This window comes from Aquarana catesbeiana, linkage group LG09 (genome assembly GCF_042186555.1).
Source record: "Aquarana catesbeiana isolate 2022-GZ linkage group LG09, ASM4218655v1, whole genome shotgun sequence".
Lineage (NCBI taxonomy): Eukaryota > Metazoa > Chordata > Amphibia > Anura > Ranidae > Aquarana > Aquarana catesbeiana.
This window is the reverse complement of record NC_133332.1, coordinates 220023867-220047894: the sequence shown is the minus strand read 5'-3', so window position 1 is coordinate 220047894 and position 24028 is coordinate 220023867. Positions and strand designations below refer to the sequence as shown.

Sequence of the window (24028 nt, the reverse complement as noted above, 5' to 3'; positions counted from 1 at the left end):
AAAATACGAACTGCTACTAGTGCAACAGGCTTTATAAGAAACATACTGCATATCTAACTCATCTTAACAATCTATATGAGTTCACATATATTCATGGGACTATCAGTGCTGATCTTTAAAGAAACAAAGCAAATAACAAACCCCTCTGTTAGAGTCATGTGTGCTTTCTGGCACCTAGGAGGCGAAACCTTCCCCTGTGCCAGCTAAGATGCAGGCCAGGGGCCCCATTTACACTCAAAGATTCTCACAGAATCCATGAGGGTGTGGCGGATGCGTTCCATCAATTTAATTGATTCCATGCGGAGAAGCACCTGGGACCATGGAACTGAGGATTTTCACCAGTTCAGGGCTTTTGCCCATTGTATAGCACTAAACAGCGTGTGGACCAATTTTTGCTCAGGGGGTGTGACCTCTGGGAGGTCTGAAAACAAAATACACATTTGGTATGTCAAGGTGATGCTTGATCCTGTTATTTGGAGTACTTTCGTAGCCGTCTGCTGCCAGAGAGAGTCCAAAACCTTACAGCTCCAGAAAGTATGGAGAAGAGTGCCCCTCTCTCCACAGTCTCTGAAACATCTGTCCGGGATGGCAAGGAACAGTCATGAATTCTAACTGGTGTGTAATACCATCTGGTGTGCAGTTTTACCACAGTTTCCTTAATGACTACTGAGCGGGTACATTTGTGCATATTTGTGACCATATCGAGCCAGTCTTCAGCTGAAAACTCCTGGCCCACCTCAGATTCCCATCCTAGCATTGCTTGGGATTTAGCTTCTGTGTGGTGATCATTAAGGTGCATATATAGGATGGAAATCGTTCCTCTATCTCTAGGCCCTTCATGGCACAAATTTTCAAAGGGCGTTCTAGCATCATCCCTTTTCTGGGTGATGACCTTTTGGAAGAAGTGGCGAATCTGAAGGTATTTGTAGAGATCTGAGTTAGGTATGACGTGATTTTGGTGCAAATGTTCAAAAGAACAAAACGTGGTGCCCTGTAGTAATGAATGCAGCGTCACCAGTCCTTGTAAGAACCAGTGTGCAAAGTCCATTTCTTCATGAAAAGCCACAGGGAAGTTAGGTTCACCCAAAAAAAGATGTCAATAGTGAGGGTTTAGAGAGAAGCTTGAACTTTTCCTTATACAGGATCCAGAGGTAAAGGGACTGTCCAACTATTCCATTAAGCTGGGTAATAATTATATTGTTTACCGTATTAGACCACAAAAGACCTGGGGGAAAACATGGTTTAATTGAAGCCCTCTCAAACTGTAGCCATGGTATGTGAGACTGGGATGTATGCCATTGAGCTAGTTGTATTAACCTAGCTCCTAGGTAATACTTCCATAAGTTTGGGCAGCCAAGCCCTCTGTTTTGGGACCTATACATCAGTGACCTGCCCATGCGTGATTGTTTACTCTGCCAGATACATTTTAGCAGATCTACTTGTATAGCTTGTATGGTGGATCTGGACACATACAGTGGTAAGGCTCTAAAGAAGAACTATAATTTTGAGAGGATCGACATTTTGACCGCCTGTATTCGACCGAAAAAGGAGATGTGATATAGGGAGCACTGGGAAAGTAGCCTTTTAATATTGGAGAAGGCCTGAGGGTAATTGTGGGTGTATATTTGTTTAAGAAAAAACAGAGAGAAGGTATCTCTCAAGAGGACGAAAAACCCTCAGGCACTGTCTGAAAAACCAAGCCAATTTTAAATTAAGAAATTTAAATTGAGTCTATATGCAGACGATGTCTTTCTTTTCCTGACTAATCCCTTAATCTCGTTGCCTAATCTATTCACAGCATTAGACACCTTTAGCCACATATCGGGTCTGGGCATGAACCCCTCTAAATGCATAGCTATGCCTATAAACTTACCACACTCCTTGGTGTCATCCCTCAGGGACAGTTTTGAGTTCTCCTGGAACATGAAATCCTTACAATACTTGGGAATACGTCTAGAACCAACTCTTAAACAAATATAAGCAAAAAATGGGTGAGGTTAGCCTGGATCAACCCTTTTACCAATTTTTATTATTTAAAAAGACAGGCTTATGTCAGGCAATCAACCACATAAAGGATGCGGGATACCGGTCAGGGATGTCCTAAAGCATACAAGAAAAAACAGAGAGAAGGTATCTCTCAAGAGGACAAAAAACCCTCAGGCACTGTCTGAAAAACCAAGACAATTTTATTAGTAATTTAGAAAAAACACACCACACAAAAAATGACAATTCAGAACAAATAGGGCTATAGTGAGTGACTATCACTGGCCCTAAACATAAAATTGACAACGTTGTCATTAAAAACAAGGGGAGCCATGGCCAAACATGCCACGAACACACTCCATTCACCACTCAAACTAATTATTATAGCAGAAGGCAGTAGAGCTAAAGTGACATAATAATGAATCACTTTTCAGGGGCATGGTATAACAGGTGTGCGGGTAGAAGTGGATGGAGACCGAATAAAAGTCCAGAGGCCAATACACCTGGTAGGAATAAACCGGAGCTGGCCAAAATGAATTCCAAGGGGACACAGCAAGAGTGACCGGCAGTGACTGACAGTTTATCTGTTTAGACAGGTAAGCATGTTATAATAGCAGCGTCAAGCACAGCAGATGAGCCCGCAGCACCTAGCAGATCATGTATACAGTAATGGATGATTGCAGCAAGCAGAAGAAAGGGGAGGCTGGCTTAAGAAGGAAGCATGTGGTCATACATAGGGGGGTACTTATCTCACCACCCGGACAGCGACCCAGATCCCAGATGTGTTCGCCAATCCACGGGGAGGAAAAGATTTCAAAATTAAACAATTTATTAATTGTTCAACAACTCGGCTGATCTATATGCTGACATGTCCATGTAATAAAAATTACAATGGCAAAAACGAAACGTGCCTTACGCATAAGGATTGGCGAGCACATAGCTGGTATCAATAAGAAGGATGATGAGCGTCCAATTTCTGTGCATTTTGCGAAATTCCACAACCGTGACCCAAAGGGCCTGACCGTTAAAGGGATTTACAGACTTAATCTGCCCATTAGACGTGGTGACTATGATACCATTCTTCTTCAGAAAGAAAAAATGTAGACTTATTATATGGACTCTATGTCCCCAAAAGGGTTAAATACTGAGTGTAGTCTCCAGCCTTTTCTGGAAAAATAACTGTCTGTTATAATAACCTATTTTACAACTTTTATTCCTTTTCATCTGCTTATAGCACCGTGCAATTTGTGTTTTGTATGGTTATTTATTTAATTATACAGCCAAGGCTCTTTTCTACCTTTTCTAACCATTATCAGATGTGACTGACCCTGTATAGCCATTGGGGGGGAGTTTTTTATTTCCAATCTACATGCTGTATGTTCATTTTGTGTGAGGTGATCCTGGACGACATCTAGTGGCAAAGAAGTGTAACTTCACTCTAGATCCCTGCCTATTTATGCCAGATCCACGGACTCCTCCTTGCTCTGAGGAAACCAGCGACAATTGGCTGGTGAAACGCGTCAGCACGTGACGTCAGCACGCTATCCCGGAAGCCATGTGCAACGCTGTGGATGTCTAAACAGCCGAGACCGAACAGCTGTTGACCGGCGTCTTACCTGACCACCTTACTTCATATTGCAAACGCAGCGCTCGGCGGACTTAGCAGCTAAAGCAGCAAACTGGCACTAGACTCAGGACTCACACTCCAAGCCATTTGCTGGGGAGAAGTATGGCAAGACATGGATCTGGGTCGCTGTCCGGGTGGTGAGATAAGTACCCCCCTATGTATGACCACATGCTTCCTCTATTGCTCTTAAGCCAGCCTCCCCTTTCTTCTGCTTGCTGCAATCATCCATTACTGTATACATGATCTGCTAGGTGCTGCGGGCTCATCTGCTGTGCTTGACGCTGCTATTATAACATGCTTACCTGTCTAAACAGATAAACTGTCAGTCACTGCCGGTCACTCTTGCTGTGTCCCCTTGGAATTCATTTTGGCCAGCTCCAGTTTATTCCTACCAGGTGTATTGGCCTCTGGACTTTTATTCGGTCTCCATCCACTTCTACCCGCACACCTGTTATACCATGCCCCTGAAAAGTGATTCACTAATTATGTCACTTTAGCTCTACTGCCTTCTGCTATAATAATTAGTTTATGAGTGGTGAATGGAGTGTGTTCGTGGTATGTTTGGCCATGGCTCCCCTTGTTTTTAATGACAACGTTGTCAATTTTATGTTTAGGGCCAGTGATAGTCACTCACTATAGCCCTATTTGTTCTGAATTGCCATTTTTTGTGTGGTGTGTTTTTTCTAAATTACTAATAAAATTGTCTTAGTTTTTCAGACAGTGCCTGAGGGTTTTTTGTCCTCTTGAGAGATACCTTCTCTCTGTTTTTTCTTGTATGCTTTAGGACATCCCTGACCAGTATCCCGCATCCTTTATGTGGTTGATTGCCTGACATAAGCCTGTCTTTTTAAATAATAAAAATTGGTAAAAGGGTTGATCCAGGCTAACCTCACCCATTTTTTGCTTATATTTGTTTAAGAGTTGGTTCTAGACGTATTCCCAAGTATTGTAAGGATTTCATGTTCCAGGAGAACTCAAAACTGTCCCTGAGGGATGACACCAAGGAGTGTGGTAAGTTTATAGGCATAGCTATGCATTTAGAGGGGTTCATGCCCAGACCCGATATGTGGCTAAAGGTGTCTAATGCTGTGAATAGATTAGGCAACGAGATTAAGGGGTCAGTCAGGAAAAGAAAGACGTCGTCCGCATATAGACTCAATTTAAATTTCTTATTGTTGCTACAATATCCTCTAATGTTGGGGTTGCTGTTTTTTTTTTTTTTTTTTGCCACGTCAGCGAGATTTTTCTCTGGGAGTCATGTTTCATTTTTAAGTTTCAAACATTGTCCCTTCACTTCTTCACATCATAGTGGCAACTTTTATCCATTATTTTACAAAACTTTTACAACACAAAAAGAACCCTAATGCCCTGTACACACGGTCAGACATTGATCGGACATTCCGACAACAAAATCCTAGGATTTTTTACGACGGATGTTGGCTCAAACTTGTTTTGCGTACACACGGTCGCACAAAGTTGTCGGAATTTCCGATCGCCAAGAACGCGGTGACGTAAACCAGGTACGACGAGACTAGAAAAGGCCAGTTCAGAACCAAGCGCGGCACCTTTTGGGCTCCTTTTGCTAATCTCGTGTTAGTAAAAGTTTGGTGAGAGACGATTCGCGCTTTTTCAGACTCGTGGTTTTCAGATCGTTTTCTGCTGTTCAGTTTGTGCTTGTGGGTTTGTATCTGCTCTTTAGTGCGTGCAAGCAAGCTACGCGTGACTTGTCATTGTGTTCTTGTTCGTTCGTTACTGTTTTTCAGGTCGCTCTTCACAGGCCTTGCTGTTCTTCAGTGCATTCTGTTACTTCGTTCTGAGCAGCCGACTGTTTTCTAGCCATGTTGCGTATACGTACTCCTCGTGGAGTTCGTGCTGTGCGGGGGCTTGGTGTTGGGGTCCTGACCTTGACACAAGTCCAGTCCATGAACAGGGTGGGGAGGAGTTCGTGGACCAAGAATTGGTTGCTTCAGCGTGACCAGTTCTGTCATATGCCTTTGCTCCGTGAGATCCGTGAGAATAATCCTGATGATTTCAGGAACTTTCTCCGGATGACGGACCCCGTATTTCACCGTTTGTTGGCTTTGCTGACCCCCTATATCATCAGGCAGGATACCTGCATGAGGCAAGCCATCACTTCGGAGCAGAGGCTCGTCGCCACCCTGCGGTACTTGGCAACGGGGAGAAGCCTGCAGGACCTCAAGTTCTCAACAGGCATCTCCCCCCAGGCTCTGGGGATCATTATGCCAGAGACCTGTTCTGCCATCATCCAGGTCCTGCAGAAGGAGTATATTAAGGTAAGATTTTTATCCTTTTATATCACATTTTATTGTATTTAATGTTTGATAATATATTGTATTTCTTTCCTCGTTCCCTAATTACCATGATTGTAATATACTGTGAATGTCCTCTTTGTCCTCATGCATGCTGGATTTTTATGTAATTATTTTTTTTCTCCTTCATACATATTTGCCTTCACTTTCCTCCCCAGCATGCTCTCCTGGCCCTATATTCACCTCATGTAGTCAGTTAACAATGTATTTTATCAGCTCCATAGTAGTGCTTTACCCCAAACACCCCTAAAATGTTTTTAAATGTGATTTGTGCTTTAAATTCAGGCAGAGTGCAAGAGGCTTTTTTTTTAGGGGTCCCAAATCATTTGGAACCCTCCCTCCCCCCAACTGCTAAGTCAGTTGATATCAATTCTCTATCTATCCTCAATCATCTATCTGCTGACTTTGCCAAACCCATACACACTATACCCACCTCTTTTGTGCTGAGATTTATGGATGAATTCCCCAAAGCATGTAGTGCAAGGGCCTGCCTGTATACTTTAAAATGGGACTGTTTAAAGTTTTTTTATCCTATTATTATCTTGATAGGTAATAGCAGAATGTCCAAATGTGCTCAAATGTGTACAATGTGTATTTATATCTTTGTATTATGACACTTCTTACCTGTCCAGTGGGCTGTCAATAGTGTAACTAAGGAGGGGCTTGTCACGGAACGTCCCACACTCTGCTTAAGTGCTTCCGTCAGTATACCACTTCCTAAGTTCTGGAACACGAGTCCAATGGATCTGGCTATAGGAACCCCAAGAACTAGACAACACCAGTCTTGGAGTACATCAGGACTAACTCCTTATTTGAGATCTCACACACATTCATACACCAGGCTGACTCAAAGCTAACCTAATTAACATGAGCTAATTTACTAAAACATTTACCCAGACCAGATAACAGACTTGTGGGCACCGAGCTTCACACAGTAGTATAAACACAATAGCTGGAGCTAATTACAATTAACAATACAAACAAAACCTAATTAACCTAATTAACATGAGCTCCAATAGGAGTCGTCCCGTCTCCTACATTGTATAGAGGACAATGTGATCAGCTCATTCAATTAACATACATTATCATAAACATCAACACAGGGTTAATTAGAACAAACAACAATGAGTTGAATACCCTTAGAATCTAGACTAAACTTATTTACATTAAACACATTATAGCTGACATCAGACAGGTGAGTGGAGTTGATGACATTAGCATCTCCTCACAGGATGTGTCCCAACAGTATAATTCAGTCTTATCATTCTAATATGGCATATAACGGGTTCCAGAGTCTGTGTGTTTTGGGGGGACATGGAGCTGAATCCAAAGTAACACCAACCCCAGGGTCCCCAGGCATACAGCTCACAGAGAGCACCATTCCCCCAAATGCCAGGGCCCATAATCGGTGGGCAAGAGGCTTGCGTTCAGTCCCCTCCAATAGCCTCTGTCCCGGGTGAGTCTGTCACAGGGCTGTTCAAAGTAATACCCATTATTTATGCATTCATCTCTCAATGAAGTGGAGAGGGTTACCTGTCCAAGAGTTCCCCTCCCCTTATAATGTTAGAAATGGCCCATGAAAGAGGGGGGGGGATATGATAGGTGTACCTTATACTTTGGTGTTTAAAAATTCCCATAAATAAATGTTATCTTGATGTTGGCCAAGAATGTTTGTGTCTAATCTGCTTTCCATGTTTTTATGTGCAAAAAGACTAATTTTTTTGTTTTCCTCAACAGTTTCCTTCCACGCCACAGGAATGGCAGATTGTGGCCTCCCACTTTGCCCAGCGGTGGGACTTTCCTAACTGCGGAGGGGCAATTGATGGGAAACACGTCCACATCATCCCACCACCCAACTCGGGGTCGTACTATTATAATTACAAGGGGTTCAATAGTATTGTGATGTTGGCGGTGGTGTCGGCTACTTATGAGTTCCTATATGTGGACGTGGGGAAGAATGGCCGGATGTCCGATGGTGGAGTCATCGCCCAGATGGAGTTCTACAGGCGTCTCCAGAATGGCAGCTTGGACTTGCCACCTCCAGAAGACAATGTGGAAGGATTCCCATTCGTCTTCATTGCGGATGAAGCTTTTGCGCTGGGGGACCATCTTATGCGGCTCCGCCTATTTCTTACACCCATACATATGGCGGAGTACAAACTGAATCACATTATCCTGGCGTGCTGTGTTCTACACAATTTTTTACGGCAACATTCTGCCAACTATGCTGGCTCAGTTGGGCCTGAAGCCGGAATTCAAAATGAACCAACCCTGACGGGGCTTGAAAGTGGCCGTCCTGACTTGCCCTCCCTGAGTGCCCGTGATGTCCGGCTAAGATACCTTGAATTCTTCGCGGGTAGGGGGGCTATCAATATGCCAGACAATGTGTGAAACCTTTATCAAATAAAAAAAAATTAAGCAAATCTTTGGTGACATTTACTGCTTGTGTTTGTTTTAGCTGACCCTGACAGAAATGTGGTGAGTCCTGAAAATGGCGTGATTGTGTAACCTTACAAAGCACTGTTGGGTGTTATTTACTAAAGGCAAAGACACTTTGCACTACAAGTGCACTTGAAACTGCACTTGTAGTGCAAAGTGGATTTGCCCTTAGGAAATAACACCTATTGTCACAGAAAGCAGCAATTAGAGCACCACAAAAGTGTTGTAACGTTGAGACAATTATCCACACATTCTTGATGAACAATCTTTTTAATACCTGCACAATCACATGTGCATTTTGACAAGGTTTTTAAAACAAACCAACATGTTTGTTGTATAACAATTTTTGAGGTGGCATTAGAAAAAGTAGAAATGTCCATTTAAGATAAAACAGCCATGTTTCAAACCAACAAGAAAGACACAAATCTTGAACTTACAAAGTTCACATTTGGTAGAACTTGAAGGCAATATCAGACATGAGGATTTAGGAACTGTGTTTGATATTGCGTTCAGATGGGGTGAAGTCACCCCAGGAAAAGCCAAATTTTGAAGATGCACACCAATTTACGAATGTCAACATGTGCTAGCTGCCATCACGGGGGATCAAGGGACGTGTTTTGGGGGAGCAACCCCCTCCTCACAGCTACTTTATTATTGAGGAAGGGGTTGCACCCCCAAAACGCGTCCATTGATCTGCCGTGATGGCAGATAGCACATGTTGACACACTGTGTGCCTCTTCAAAATTTGGCTTTTCTACAATTTGACAAAACATTTAAAAATTGTAGCACACCATAAAAGAAAGGGCTTTGGAGGGGTTTTAAACTCTCCCCAAAACATCAATGATGTTATTATTTTTTTGAAGAACATCATTGATGTTTTTCTTGATATTTTCCAATACAACATTACACCCCATGATCTCCCCAATCAGGATCTGTGCACTTTCCGAGGTGAAATGCCCTGGATCCACAACATCACGATCACCTAAAAAGATAGAAACCAAAAAAAACATGTATTATAAATATGCCGGCATCCATCTCTTACCTGAGCTTGTGGTCGCAGACACTCACCTGTTGTGGTGACTAGTTCCACCACGTCTTCTTCCTCCTGCTCTTCTTGTCTTTGGGGTATTTCCCATTCTTCCAGAGGTGGGGGGTCTCTGGTCTCCTCGGATGAGGGGTGTCCTCCGAGTCTTTTCTCCCCTATGTAAAAAAAAAATGGTATACTTAGCGCACAGATGTTTGATGGCAGAACTATAAAATATGAAACAAAGCTTGGAAGTGGGGGACACTTGTCTGTTTTGGGAGAGTTCCAAGATGTAGAATTTTGAGTGTCCTTTGTCAAGCTTTAATACTTGACCTGTTTTGTACAAGCTTCACAGATGGAGACCCCCCTTTTGTATACACTGGAGCACCAGTGTGGGCCCCCTAATAAAAAGGGTGTTCTTGTGTCCCACACTAGTGCTCCACGTCCAGATGTGTAAACAGCTGCTGAGTGTCCTCTCCTTACACAGAATCGAGTTTGCATTTCATTCTAGTAACAAACCCATCTACACAACCAAATTATTTTCAGACAAGTAGGCCCTCAAAAATGTGGGCAAATGCATATGGCCAAAACAATGGTGTTTTATAGGGCGAAAGAAAAATGTTTGATACGAACGAATAATGTGCCAATGAACATGAAAGTTGCCATTTTAAACTGTACAACAGTTAAGAAAAGCACATGGAGCAGCACGAACGTAATAAACACAAAAAGAATAGGAACACAGGACAACTACTTACTTTTTTGCAGCATTCTCCGGATCTTTCTGTACTGCTCGTGTTCTCTTAATTTGAGGTCCGACCACCGTTTCCTGAGCTGATCTTTCGATCGTCGTACCCCGAAATTCTGGTGCAGACTCTTGACCACTTTCGCCATGATCTTTGCCTTTCTGACATTGGGGTTGGGGTAAGGTCCATACTTTCCATCATAGTCGGCCTTCTTCAGGATGTCGACCATCTCCAACATCTCCCCAAAGGGCATATTTGATGCCTTAAATCTTCTCCTTCTGGATCCAGACGTTTCCGGCTTTGGGCTTTCCTCCTCCTCATTGCTATAATTAGCACACACCTGCTGTGCCTCCGCCATGTGCTCTTCCCCCACTGCGCCGAACGAAAAGGGGCAGGGAATAGACTAGAAAGAACGTCAGGGGCGGGCGGAGTTACACGCATGTGCATTGTGTATAAAGCGTAACACGCGTGCGTAGTACGTACGATCTGTGAGCGGAGGAAGGAGTATCGGAGGCGCCGATCGTGATAACGAAGGTAAGATCTAAACTTGGGCCTATGCTGTTTCTAGATTGAGGCCTATATTGTAACAAGATTAGGAGAGTTTTTCCTGACATTAGGGTTTGTCTTGTGTTGTGTCTTGCAGTGAAAATGGATATCTTGAAAGATAACGACTTTATGGCAATCTTCATTGATATGTTCAGGGAGCTGCCTTGTCTATGGCAGATAAACCACCCTGAATATAAGAACCAAACAAAGAGGAAGGCAGCACTGGATCAATTGTTGGAATTTGTGAAGACGGTGATCCCCACGGCAGACATCACCTATTTGAAGATCCTAATTGGTGGCCTGAGGAGCACTTATCTAAGGGAGCACAAGAAGGTCCAGGATTCCCAGAGATCCGGAGCTGCAGATGACATTTATGTCCCCAGGCTGTGGTACTATGACAGGCTGCATTTTCTGGCAGGTCAGACTGAACCCAGGTCATCACTCTCCAGTCTTCCTTCCAGGCTTCCTTCCCCCCCAGCTGAGGCTTCTGACGCTCAACTTGGGCCTTCCAGGCAGCAACATGTGGAGGAGCCCAGATTGAGCCAGGTATAGCATTCCTCTAAACATTTCTGCTTGTCCAATCAATGATGTTAACTAGATGTTAGTTTGGAGTACTAATTTATGATTGTGATTGATGATGCAAAAACTAAAACCATGTCCCTTTTTCATACACAGGGAAGTCTCAGCCAGGAGGTGGCCAAGCAGGCTGTCTGATATCCAGGTCCCTCCCCTACACCTTCAAAGACAAAGTGGCAGGAAGAGGAGTAACCTGGAGGAGGCTGCCATTGGTCTCTTTTGGAAGGCTACAGAGGCCCTGAGAACCCCCCACACTGTGGAGGAGGACTTTGCTTGCATAACTGCCTGCAAAATGCTGCAGATGGAGGAGGGCCAACGACTCCTGTGTGAGTCCTTAATTTTGGAAGCTCTCAATAAGAGGTTGAGGGCCCAAATAACATGTGCTACCCACATTTGTGACCTCACACATAGTCCTCCTCCTCCTCCAGGTCCTACTCCTCCTCCTCCTCCTCCAGGTCCTACTACTCCTCCTCCTCCTCCTCCAGGTCCTACTCCTCCTCCTGCCACATCTCCAACACCAGAGCCACAGCCGGGAAGGAAGCGTGGAAAGAAGACCAGAAAGTGATGACCCTGGGTCCAGTCTGGTCTGGCAAAAGATGCAGCCTCTTGTAGTACCACAGCCTTGGGACACAGATGTCATCTGCTGCTTTACGGATCTCTGGGACTTCTGGACCAGACTGCACTCCCTTAGATATGGACTCCTCAGGCAACCAATTTTGATGTTAAATAATTGATATCTGCCCTGGGGATCCAAGGCTTCGCCAATTTCTGCTGTTTCTCCAGCGTTGCCTCCCTCTTTGTTTGGTTCTGAGCCCTTAATAAAGGATTTTTTGTTTCAATTATACTCACCTATGTGTGTTTTCCTTAAAAAAGGACAGTTTGTTTGTGAGGAGGCAGGTACATTTAAAAAATACTATGTGAAATTAACAAGGGACACCAACACCAAGCAACCTTCTTGAGATTAAATAATATAAGATATCAATGGTGTGACACACAAAACACACACAAAAATATCAGGGAGTAAAACTAACCAAAAAATAAAACAAAGATCAGCCTTGAAAAAAATACAAACCTAAAAAAAAAAAAACAGCCTTTAAAAAAAAAAAAAATAAAAGGGAAAAGAAAACAACCCAAAAATAATTTTGTCAGATGTGACAAATCAAAATATATTAAGGGAATCACGATAAATAATAAAGAAAGAAGTTTGTGAGAAGTCTGTGTGAATATGAGCAGCAAAACTACTTCATTCTTCTCACATTATAAAGAAGAAGAGAGTGCGCTGTATTAAACCATTTTTTACATTGCACCGTGATGAAAGTGCTGTATCCATTGCGAACGCTAATTTTTTCCAGACCGAGCTGTTCCGTCTCGGAATTTCTTCTGAGCATGCATGGCACTTTGTACGTCGGAACTGGCCACACACGGTGAAATTGACGCGATTGGATTTTGTTGTCGGAAAATTATATAGCCTGCTCTCAAACTTTGTGTGTCCGATGGAGCCCACACACGGTCGGAATGTCCGACACCACGCTCCGATCGGACATTTTCCATCGGAAAATCCGACCGTGTGTACGGGGCATTAGTGCGCTGAGATGCGCTCTAGTTTTAACATCCCTACCAAAAACACACCCCCCCTCCCACCCCCACCCAACCCACTCCCCACCCGAATCACCCCTCCTTTCTTCCATCCCCCTCTACCACTCCTTATCTTTACACCTCCTGTCTTCCCGAGTGGTCCCTCGTCTCCCTCTAAACCGTTTACCACAATCTAGCCGATTCCTCCACCCTAAACTAAGAACCCCATATCTCGGCAGCTCACAGAGAGTCTTTGAACTCCACCCATTCCCTCCACTTCGTCTCAAAGGACTCCATTTTCGTCCCTTCACCGAACCTGAGGTATTCTAGGCTGTAGATTTCATTGATTTTATTAAACCAATCTCTCATCGATGGTCCTCCTTTCTTGTGCCAGTACATAGGAATGAGGCTCTTAGCCGCGTCAGTGAGCTGTGGGACTAACGTTGTTAAATACCGTATTTATCGGCGTATAACACGCACTTTTTTCCCCTTAAAATCGCGGGTGCGTGTTATACGCCGATCCCCTGCGATCCCCCGCTGTCAGATCTAAAAAAATCGCCGACCGCGATTTGAAAATGGCACCGCCGGCGCCGAAATACACAGTGCCGGTCCTCGGCTCTTCTCGGCCACTTTCGGCTTCACTCGAGCGCCGCCCGAACCTAGCCGAGTGTACTCGGCTAGGTTCGGATAGCTCCGCTCACCGTCACGCCCATCCCGAGTGGAGCCGAAAGTGAACGAGAGCCGCCGAGAAGAGCCGAGGACTGGCTCTGTGTATTTCGGCGCCGGCGGCGCCATTTTCAAATCGCGGTCGGCGATTTTGAAGCTCAGCGAGCTGCAAGGCTGCACTGGGGCAAGGCTGCACTGGGGCAAGGCTGGACTGGGGCAAGGCTGCACTGGGGCAAGGCTGCACTGGGGCAAGGCTGCAATGGACACTGGGGAAGGCTGCACTGACAAGGCTGCACTGACAAGGCTGCACTGACATGGCTGCACTGGCAAGGCTGCACTGGGGCAAGGCTGCACTGAGAAGGCTGCAATGATGGGCATTTAAATGTAAGTTTTTTTCCCTTCAACTTCCCTCCTAAAAGTTTTTTTTTCCTTAAAATTCCCTCCTAAATTGGGGTGCGTGTTATACGCCAGTGCGTGTTATACGCCGATAAATACGGTATGTCTTTATAGGCAATTCGCTCTTATGGAATAGGCATTCCCAGGGGTCGCCTGGGATATCCGTGTTGGTAATCTCTTTAATTATTTCCCTTACTTCCCCCCAAAATTTTCTAATTTCCGGGCAGTGCCACCAGATGTGCGCCATTGACCCTATTTCTTTGCATCCCCTCCAGCATAGTTGTGAAATTTCCTTCTGGCATTTATGTATGCGATCGGGTGTCATGTACATTCTCGCCAGGCACTTAAAATTCAACTCCAGTATTTTACAGTTGACCGACGTGGCACTCACTCTCCTAAGTATCTGCCACGCTTCTGGGTCTGTGATCTTATGGTCCAACTCCTTCTCCCACTTCCTAATGTATGGTGGGACCACCGTGTTCCCTAGCTCCACTAATACTTTGTAGGTCTTAGAGAACCCCCCCCCCCCCCTTCCTTTTTTTTTCCATACAAATTTTCTCCAATGGGCGTAGTTTGTCAACCGATCTAGTTGGCTGTGGAAGTGAGTCTATGAAGTGGCGCAGTTGGTTGTACCGCCATGGGTCTATAACTAGCTAATTTTCCCTATCTTTAAGTTCCTGGAATGTACATATTTTATCCTGGTTCATCACATCAGACAACACGCTCCGATCGGACATTGTCCATCGGAAAATCCGACCGTGTGAAAAAAAAATTGCACCAAAAATCCTAAAAAAAAATAAAAAAAAAAAACCATTTGAAAAAAATTTTTTTTTTTAAACTTACCTGAACCCTTGTTGCTAGGCAGTCTTCCTAATCTGCCTCTTCCTATTCCGCGGCGTGTCCTGTTCCTCAGTGAGCGGCCCCATTGCCTTCTGGAAACTGTGTGTGTTCCCAGAAAACCACGGGGCCATTCACAGAGCGCTGCGCCGCTCGCACGTGCGCAGTAGGAAACTGGCAGTGAAGCCACAAGGCTCCACTGCCTGTTTCCCTTACTTAGGATGGCGGTGCCGGGACCCCAGAGCCGAGGGACGGGTCGGCCTCGGGCAGCCGACATCGCGGGCACCCAGGACAGGTAAGTCTACTTGTTTAAAGTCAGCAGCTACAGTGTTTGTAGCTGCTGACTTAAAAAAAATGTTAGCTGGCCGGAATTCCGCTTTAAGCAAAATGCCCAATGACTTATTTTAAATCTAAACTTTTACTCTGTTTATCCATAGCCCGCTCTCAAACTTTGTGTGTCCGATGGAAAATGTCCGATGGAGCCCACACACAGTCGGAATGTCCGACACCACGCTCCGATCGGACATTTTCCATTGGAAAATCCGACCGTGTGTACGGGGCATTAGTACGCTGAGATGCACTCTAGTTTTAACATCCCTACCAAAAACATCACGCTTCTGGGTCTGTGATCTTATGGTCCAACTCCTTCTCCCACTTCCTAATGTATGGTGGGACCACCGTGTTCCCTAGCTCCACTAATACTTTGTAGGTCTTAGAGAACCCCCCCCCCCCTCTTTTTTTTTCCATACAAATTTTCTCCAATGGGCGTAGTTTGTCAACCGATCTAGTTGGCTGTGGAAGTGAGTCTATGAAGTGGCGCAGTTGGTTGTACCGCCATGGGTCTATAACTAGCAAATTTTCCCTATCTTTAAGTTCCTGGAATGTACATATTTTATCCTGGTTCATAACATCCTTTAGTTGGACATCTTCCTCCAGTATCCACTTTCCAAACCGCTCCTCCGTCCCTGGTGCAAAATATTATGAGTCTTTGAGGGGAATTAGGGGTGAGTTGTAACCCCATCCCTCCCTTTTATGCAGTGAGTCCCATATTTTAAGTGCGTGTCTGGTTATATGCTGTGTTTCAGTACTAAATTTTCTTAAGTGAGGTTGGATCCATACTATCTTATTTAACTTATTGTCACTAATTATATTTTCCATTTTTACCCAGTGTTTTTCTTTATTGTTGTTCACCCAGTCTATTACACGTGCTAAGGCAATTGCCTCGTAATACTTCCTAATATCTGGTGCTCCCCACCCTCCCTTGCCCTTTTCTTTCGTTAACTGTGCAAAGTTTAAACAAGGTTTTTTTCCTCTGCAAATAAATTTTAAGAACATTGTGTATAAACTCCTGAGGAATGCCTGTGGTAGTGCTACTGGGAGCATCTGCATTTTGTAAGTGATTTTAGGTAGTATTACCATTTTATATATATGAATTCTACCTGCCCAGGATAACTGTCCGTGTGTTATTCTGTTTAGCTCTTCCTTGACTTCATTTAGAAGGGACATAAAATTCGCCTGGAATAAAGCCTCTTTAGTTGTAGTTATTTTGACCCCCAAATATTTGAGTTCTTTTTTCCCCCAAACAAATGGGAAACATTTTTGGTATGCGTTATCAGTGAGTTTACCCCCATTGATATTTAACGCTTCTGATTTATTTGGATTGACCTTGAAGTTAGAGAGCTTCCCATATTCTGTTAATGTTGAAATAATGTTCGGAAAGGAAATCCTCGGACGCGTAACATAAAGCAGGATATTGTCTGCAAAGGCAGCCAGTTTATATTCATCCTTGCCAATCTTTACCCCGCTAATGTTCGGGTTTCGCCTAATCCTGGAGAGTAGGGGTTCAAGAGCCAATATGAAGAGCAGCGGGGAAAGTGGGCACCCCTGTCTCATGCCATTGAACATTTCAAATGGCTCCGAGAGTAAGCGCTTAACCCTGGGTCTGGAGTAAAGCGCCTTAATCCATCTGAGGGTCCTTTCCCTGATTCCTATCTCCTCGAGGGTGCACGTCATGAAGCCCCAGTCTACTCTGTCAAACGCTTTTTCAGCGTCAATAGACAGCAGTAGACCTGGGGCTTCACTCTCTTTGATTTTCTGTGTAACCAAGAGCGTTTTTATACTGTTGTCACGTCCCTCTCTTCCCGGAATAAACCCAACCTGGTCCGGGTGGATGATCTTTTTGATGATATGTTTCAGTCTATCTGCAAGCACCTTGGTGAATAATTTCGTGTCGACGTTTACAAGCAAGATGGGGCTATAGCTGGAACATAGTGAGCTATCTTTGTCCTCTTTGAGGATAATGGCTATATTAGCCTCCAAAGCTTCTCTCCTCATTTCCCCTTTGTCTCCAATTTCGTTCATATATGAACACATATTGGGGATTAGGTAATCCTGATATTTTTTATAGTAGAGAACTGTCAGCCCGTCAGGGCCAGGACTCTTGCCCACTGGCGTTTCCTTAAGGGCTCTTCTCACTTCTTCATCCGTTATGGGGGCCTCCAGCATGTGTTGGTCAGTTTCTGTGATTTTAGTCAGACCACTGTCTTTTAAAGCGGGGGTCCACTTATCTATCGTTTTTTTTTTTTTGAGTTCATTCACAAAATTTTCTTCTCAGCATTACATACTCACATATTGTGTGTAATATGTCCGCCTGTGTCAGATTTCGTCGGAAAGAATAACTTATATTATTCACTGCAGGCGGTTTCCATCTTCATTGTGGGCATTTGAAGCCCACAAGCATTTATTTCCTGGATGTGGTGAATGCTGTGCTCCCAGCATTCACCGCTCGTTCCCGCACATGCTCAGCGGCATCCTGGGAAGCCTAAGACTAGCTCCCAGGAATCTGGGAGAGGCTAGAAACATGCCTACTCCCACGGGAGGAGAACCAGGAAGTGCAAAGAAGAATAGAAAAATAAAAGGTAATTACGGCGATTTAAATTTTTTTAAATGGCATGTCAGCATCTAGGCAAGGAAGAGAATACATACAGATATTATTCAAAATTTGGGTGGAACTCCGCTTTAAGTAACTTTTGATAGTCTCATGTTTTTGTTCCCTCCCTTCCTGAGAGCCCTTTTTATTGATAGTGTACAACTCCCCGTAGTAATCCCAGAAAGTTTCCGCAATCTCTCTATCTTTAAATCTAATATCCCCTGTCTTTGTTTTTATTTTATCAATATAGTTGGAGGTTTTCTTCTTCCTCAGGGCCTTAGCCAGAAATCTTCCAGGTCTATTACCACCTATGTATCTTTCTTTTTTCACGAGGTTAAAAATTTTCGGGTTTCTTGTACTATTAGAGCCCGCATTGCATCTCTCCTCCTAAGTAGACTCCTTAAGACCTCCTTGTCCCCCGTTTTCTTATGTAATTGTTCGAGATCGTGAATTTCTTGTTTAGGAACTACTTTATCTTTCTCCTTCCTTCTCCTAACCTCGGATTCCACCATCAAAAAAATCCCTCTGATATAGGCTTTATGGGCCTCCCAAACTATGGCTTCTGACGTCTCACCCTGTATGTTCATTTTGAAGTAGGATTCCAGCTCCTCTTGGATTCGTTTGTCTATTGTTCTATCGTGGAGGAGATCCTCATCCAGCCTCCAACTTTTTACCCAATTTTTACGCTTGCCTATTTTCAGCTGCAAACTAATAGGCGCGTGATCGGAGAAGGTCATCGTACCAATATCTGTGCCCTCGACCTCATCCAGTAGACAATGCTCCACGAGGAAGAAGTCCAATCTAGAGTACGTCGCATGTACGGGGGAGTAGAAAGTGTAGTCTCTTAGGTCATAGTGGTGCGTCCTCCAAACATCTACTAATTGACATAGGCGCAGTTTCTTTTTTAATTTGTTCAGCCACATCCCACCAGTCCCCCGTGCACGCGACGTACAATCTTTGCCTGGTTCCAAACACAGATTGAAGTCCCCTGCTATTATTGCCCCCTCTTGCCTGAATTCCTCAAACTTAGCCAGGATTCCCAGTAAGTATCTGCATGAGTTTTTATTTGGGCCATATACATTCGCTATTGAGCAAGCAGACCCGTTTAATTTACCCCTTAGAAACAAAAATCGTCCCTCAGGGTCGACCAATCTCTTCTCCAATTTGAACGATACGTGCTTAGCGAAACCAATCGCCACTCCTTTTGCACCCCTGGTCGGAGAGTCACCATAGAACAAGGTCAGATATTCTCGAGAATAAATGCTCCGACTCTTGCCCAGGAAAAGGTGCGTCTCCTGTAGCAGAGCTACATCAGCTTTAAGGAGTCCCAATTCGCCCAAAATGTTCCCACACTTAGTGGGGGAATTAAGACCCCTTACGTTATATGAAATAATATTTAGTCTAGTCATCTTTTTTTCTTTTTCTTTCTTCTTCCCTTTTCATCTGAGACATAAGGAGGTATACCTTTCAATACTGACCAAAGGAGTGGTAGGCAATGGAATTCAGGCTCCCCATATGGTTCATGTTCTCACGTAGGGTTCCTATCTCTCCTTTTATCGATGTTTCCAGCTTCGCGAACATTTCTGCCATTTCTCCCTTTGTAGGGAGCTGTTTTTTTTGTTGGGGTTCCGTTAGTATTTCTTCCATTGTCTCACTACCAGTAGAGCGGGTATCGGTCTCGGCCAGCTGTCTTCTTGTCCCAATTTTAACTGGGCATTCTGGAGTTTTGCTTTTTGCCCCTGCTGTTTTTCCCGAGCTTTCTTTGCTACTGTCATGTACCATGTATTTTATGATGGTTCCCGGGCTTGCGCTTGTTCTAGGCGGGTTGGCGGTTGCTCCTTTTGAGGATTTTCCTCTCATTTTCTTTCCCCTTTTTTTCTTTCCTTCTTCTCCCTTCCTTTTGCTATCTGGTATGAGTAGGACGGTCCGGGCAGGTGCCCCGGCCCTTCCCGCTTGTCTCCCCCCTCCTCTCTCACTGCAAACCACTCTTCCTCAGTGACCGTCACAAAAAGCCCACACTTATGGCCAAGAGCACTCTCTGGTGGTCTTTTGACCAATGAACGGTCCCGAGGGCGATCCTGTGTGCAAAAGATGTATGTATAAAAGGAAAGAAAAAAGAAAAACAAGCAAGTATTCCACCAGGGGGGGCCTGGTCAGCTCATGTGGAAATTCAGGCTGTGCACCCAACCCTGACAGCAAACAAACAGTCCCTGCTATTAAACATTTCACCATTAACCTCCGGCTCCCGTGTCCACTTCCTTTTCTCTTTATTTGTCTCCCCAATTTTTCTAAACTTTGGATTTTTAGTAGGCATGTGCTTGCAGTGGGTTAGTGGGGAGTATGTGGTTTTTGTTTTGTTTTTTTTGTTTCTCCTTCCCTTTGTTGGATTGGGGAGCTGGCAAGTAATTTGATCCTGGCAGGAGTGCTGAGTGATGAATCAATGGCTAACACCACAAACTCTACGGTAATTACAGTTCCCGGGGGGGCTGAATGGTGTGAGATAATGAGCAACTTGCGTTATGCCCTGGCCCTTGTATGATGTAGATCCATTATATTCCAACACCAACACCTTTAGGTGAAGCTACCCCAAACAAAAAAAAAATGTTATGCTTAGCTAAAGGTCCAGTTAGATCTACTAATCCCCACACTTCATGAGTCCTTTAAGCCGGGTAGATGTAGCAGTGGCATGTAGCCTCTCTTGTAGTTCAAATAGTTCAAACAGGTCTATGAATTCACTTACCCCTCAGATGAATTTGTGCAAGTCAATACCTTACCAAACACACTTCCTCTGGAGCTTTCACTGCACCTGAGCTTTTCACTGCACCTTAATACCGTGCACTGGCCCCCGCAGGTACGAGGTCACTTATGGATGCCTTGAGGGTCGGCCCCCCCCAGCTCCGGGCACCGCAAACTCCTTGTACTGCCCCTTGATACGGCGGGGTTACATCAGCCAGCCAGTCCCACAGTGGAGGGTTCCATGCGCTCACTGCTGCGGCGAGGGTCCACACATTGTTACCGATCCTAGCACAGGCGGATGGAGCATGCCGCTCTCACCGCCCGTACCCGCCACAGCGCACACCTGGGACGGAAGTTTCCGATGGGGGGGGGGACTGGCAGCGGACCGAGGGGGACCGACGGGCTAGGGGGTGATCCGCATGCGAGCCAAAGCCTGCATTACGGGAAGGGAGATGCCAGGCATCCTGGGCTCAGCGTCGTCTCCAACACCACGCCCACATCCGGCTCCTAACCTCCATGTTGGGGTTGCTGTTGATATGCCGGGCCAGGGGTTCAATTGCAAGGGCAAATAAAAGAGGGGATAGAGGGCGGCCCTGTCTAGTACCCCTCCCCAGGAAAAAGTATTCGGATAAACAGCCGGGAAGTTTAATTCGGGTTCGAGGTTGGCAATACAGAGCCTGAAAACCACTCACAAATTCTCCCTGGATCCCAAGCTTGGACAAGATAGTGTCCAAATAAGGCCAGAGGACACTATAAGGCCTTGTTAATGTCTAAGCTCAACATCAAAACCCTGCGCGAGTGCAATTCAGCATCTTGTATAATGTTTTAGGCCAGACATATGTTATCTGTTATTTGTCTAGTGGGAATAAAGCCTGTTTTATTGGGGGATATTAATGTTGTGATTATGGATGCTAGGCGATCTGCTAGTAAGCGACTAAATATTTTCAAGTCATTGTTAATGACCGATATAGGCCGATAGTTTTGAGGAAGGGAATGATCTTTTCCTGGCTTTGGGATCAATGACATGTTAGCCATAAGCATATCAGTAGGGAATGAGTCCCCAGCTAAAACCGATTAAAAAGTTTTGTAAATTTTGGGGTTAATAGACCAGAAAACTTTTTATAATAGAGGGCTGTAAAGCTATCTGGGCCTGGGGCCTTGGAGGGGTTCAATGTGGAAATAATTGTGGGTACCTCCTCTTCTGTGCAGGGTGCATTTAGGGATTGCAGTTGGTCTTCGCTAGTCTTAGGTAGGGAAATGGTATCTAACCAGGATTGGGGGAGCGCTGGGGGCTTGAGGTTCAGTCAGTAGGGTTTGATAATATGTGGAGAACAGTTGTAACACCTCCTTTGGGTGAGAAGTGAGGTTCCGTTCGTGTCCCTCAGCTTATATATGTGTGTGAGTTGTAAGGATTGCTTCAACTTCCTCGCGAACATGGTCAAAGCCAAATTGCTATACAGCAGGAAGCGAGTCCTGGACCACCTAAGGGCTTTTTCAGTTTGCTCCGACAGGAGAGTATCCAGAGCACTCCTTTTCTGATTGATCTGGTTGAGCAATTCCTGTGTAGGGGTTCAACCATGTTGGTGATACGGTATGTCTAGGTCTGCCATGAGGGAGGTGATATCCAGGAGCTTCTGGCAGTTACGCACCGAAGCGAGCTGCATAAGCCGCCCCGAAGCACAGCCTTGTGTCCTGCCCACAAGGACGTAGGGGAGAGCTCCCCAACATCATTGTGGGTAAAGTATTCTGTGATGTATTCTGCTATCTGGGATAGTGCTATTGGGTCTGTGAGCATGGAGTCATTGAGCCTCCAGGCTCCCACATCCCTGGAGAGACCAACATGAGAAAAGACACAAGACACCATCTGGTGGTCGGACCACGGGCATGTGTGAATTCTGGCTGAGGTGGAGTTAGCCGCCAATACCACCATGGAAAATATTTAGTCCAGCTTGGAGTAGCTGTTGTGGGGGTGTGAATAAAAAGTATGTTCTTGGGGCCCCACATTGTGAGCTCTCCAGGTGTCCAACAGCTGGTGAGTTTTCAGTTGGTATTGTAGTGATTTTGGGAAGGCATTGGCGGTCTGTCCCTTGCGACTTCTGTCTAGTTCTGAGTGTGCTACTAGATTAAAGTTCCCACCTATTAGCATATGGGGAGAAAGGTATTTATCTAGTATTTGAAATTTTTTTTTAAAAAAGGAAGCCTGAGAGTCATTAGGTACATACACTGAGGCAATGGTGATGCTTTTTCCCTGAATGTTCTCTTTAACTATCACAAAGCGACTATCCGGGTCCCTATAAGTGTGTTGTACGTCAAACATTACTGTATTCCTTATAAAAATAGCAGCTCCTCGCATCCTGGACTCAAATGTAGTATAATATCCTTGTTGAAAGGTCCTATCAAAAAAGTGTGGGTGGTTGTGGGAGGAGAAATGCATCTCTTGGAGAAGGAGGATATCAGCCCCCAATCTCTTGTATGATCGAAAGGCTTTCCGCCTTTTATTTGGGGAATTAAAACCTTTCAGGTTGTGGGAAATTACTTTAAGACCCATAATTTAGGAGAATTGGGAAGCGTGCGGTAAAAGATGAGTCCAAGACACATGGTTGACCAAAGTTTAATTTTATCACCCCGCTCTGCGGTAACCCTATGCCTTAATAGGCTGATGCAATAGACAACACATGGATTATCACATATCAACTTAATCATATAAGAGAAGGCAGATATAATATCAAGTAGCTTGCTTGTAAAAAAACTAAAAGAATAAGAAAAAGAAAACATGCAGCAACGGCTGCAAACTCTTGTAAAGGTCAGTCTTGTCTGCAAGAAGCAGCTTTTCAGCCATGGGAGTCAGGGGAGAAATAATCACCCTGACCAAAAGGAACCTCCTAACACGGACCAAATGGTCCAATACTCCAATCAAGTGGCAAAGACTGTCTTGGCAATCAAATGACTGCAATGGGACCGGTCCTAAAGAAACCGGAGGGAGACAGATCCAAAAATCAAACAGTGTCCTAGTGCTCGAACCGACTTGATTGGAGTGGGGGAACGATCAAACGTGCGCGAGAGAACTTCCGCCTGGGGTGTAGACTGAATTTAGGTTACTGTACATGCAGGCAATATAGTGGCTTTACCAGCCCTTGTGGGCCCCATGGGGCCTAGTGTTGGTTGCGGCGATCCCTCCTGGGGAATGGTGTAGCCCATATGGTAGATGGACGTGGGGTGGATGGCATTCTTGGGTGATCAGCAGCATCCATAAGGCCAAGCTTCACAAGGTATTTCCCTTCCAGGGTCGTGGTGACCCTGTAGGTGGTGCCATTGTGTGAGACTTGTAGCTTGAAGGGGAAACCCCAGCGGTATCGAATTCTGGCCGCCTGAAGCACAGTTGTTATCTCCTTCATCCTCCTGTGCCTGTCAAGGGTGGTGGGTGATATATCCGGGTATATTTGGATCATGATACCCTCAAGTTGGATATGAGGTGTGTTGAGGCTTTGATTAAGAAGTCCTTCAGGCACAGCACAATATCCCTGGGTGGTCTGTCCGGGGGAGGTTTTGGGCGCAGGGCTCTGTGTATTCTATCACTTGTAAAGGACGCTGCAGGGGTTTCAGGGAGAAGTGACTTTAATC

At 44.9% G+C, this 24028-nt stretch overlaps 1 protein-coding gene across 1 annotated transcript in view; it reads right to left on the bottom strand.

Moving 5' to 3' along the window:
- Positions 1-24028, bottom strand: part of LOC141108280 (ficolin-2-like) — a 173002-nt gene that overhangs the window by 109270 nt on the left and 39704 nt on the right. The window lies entirely within an intron of this gene.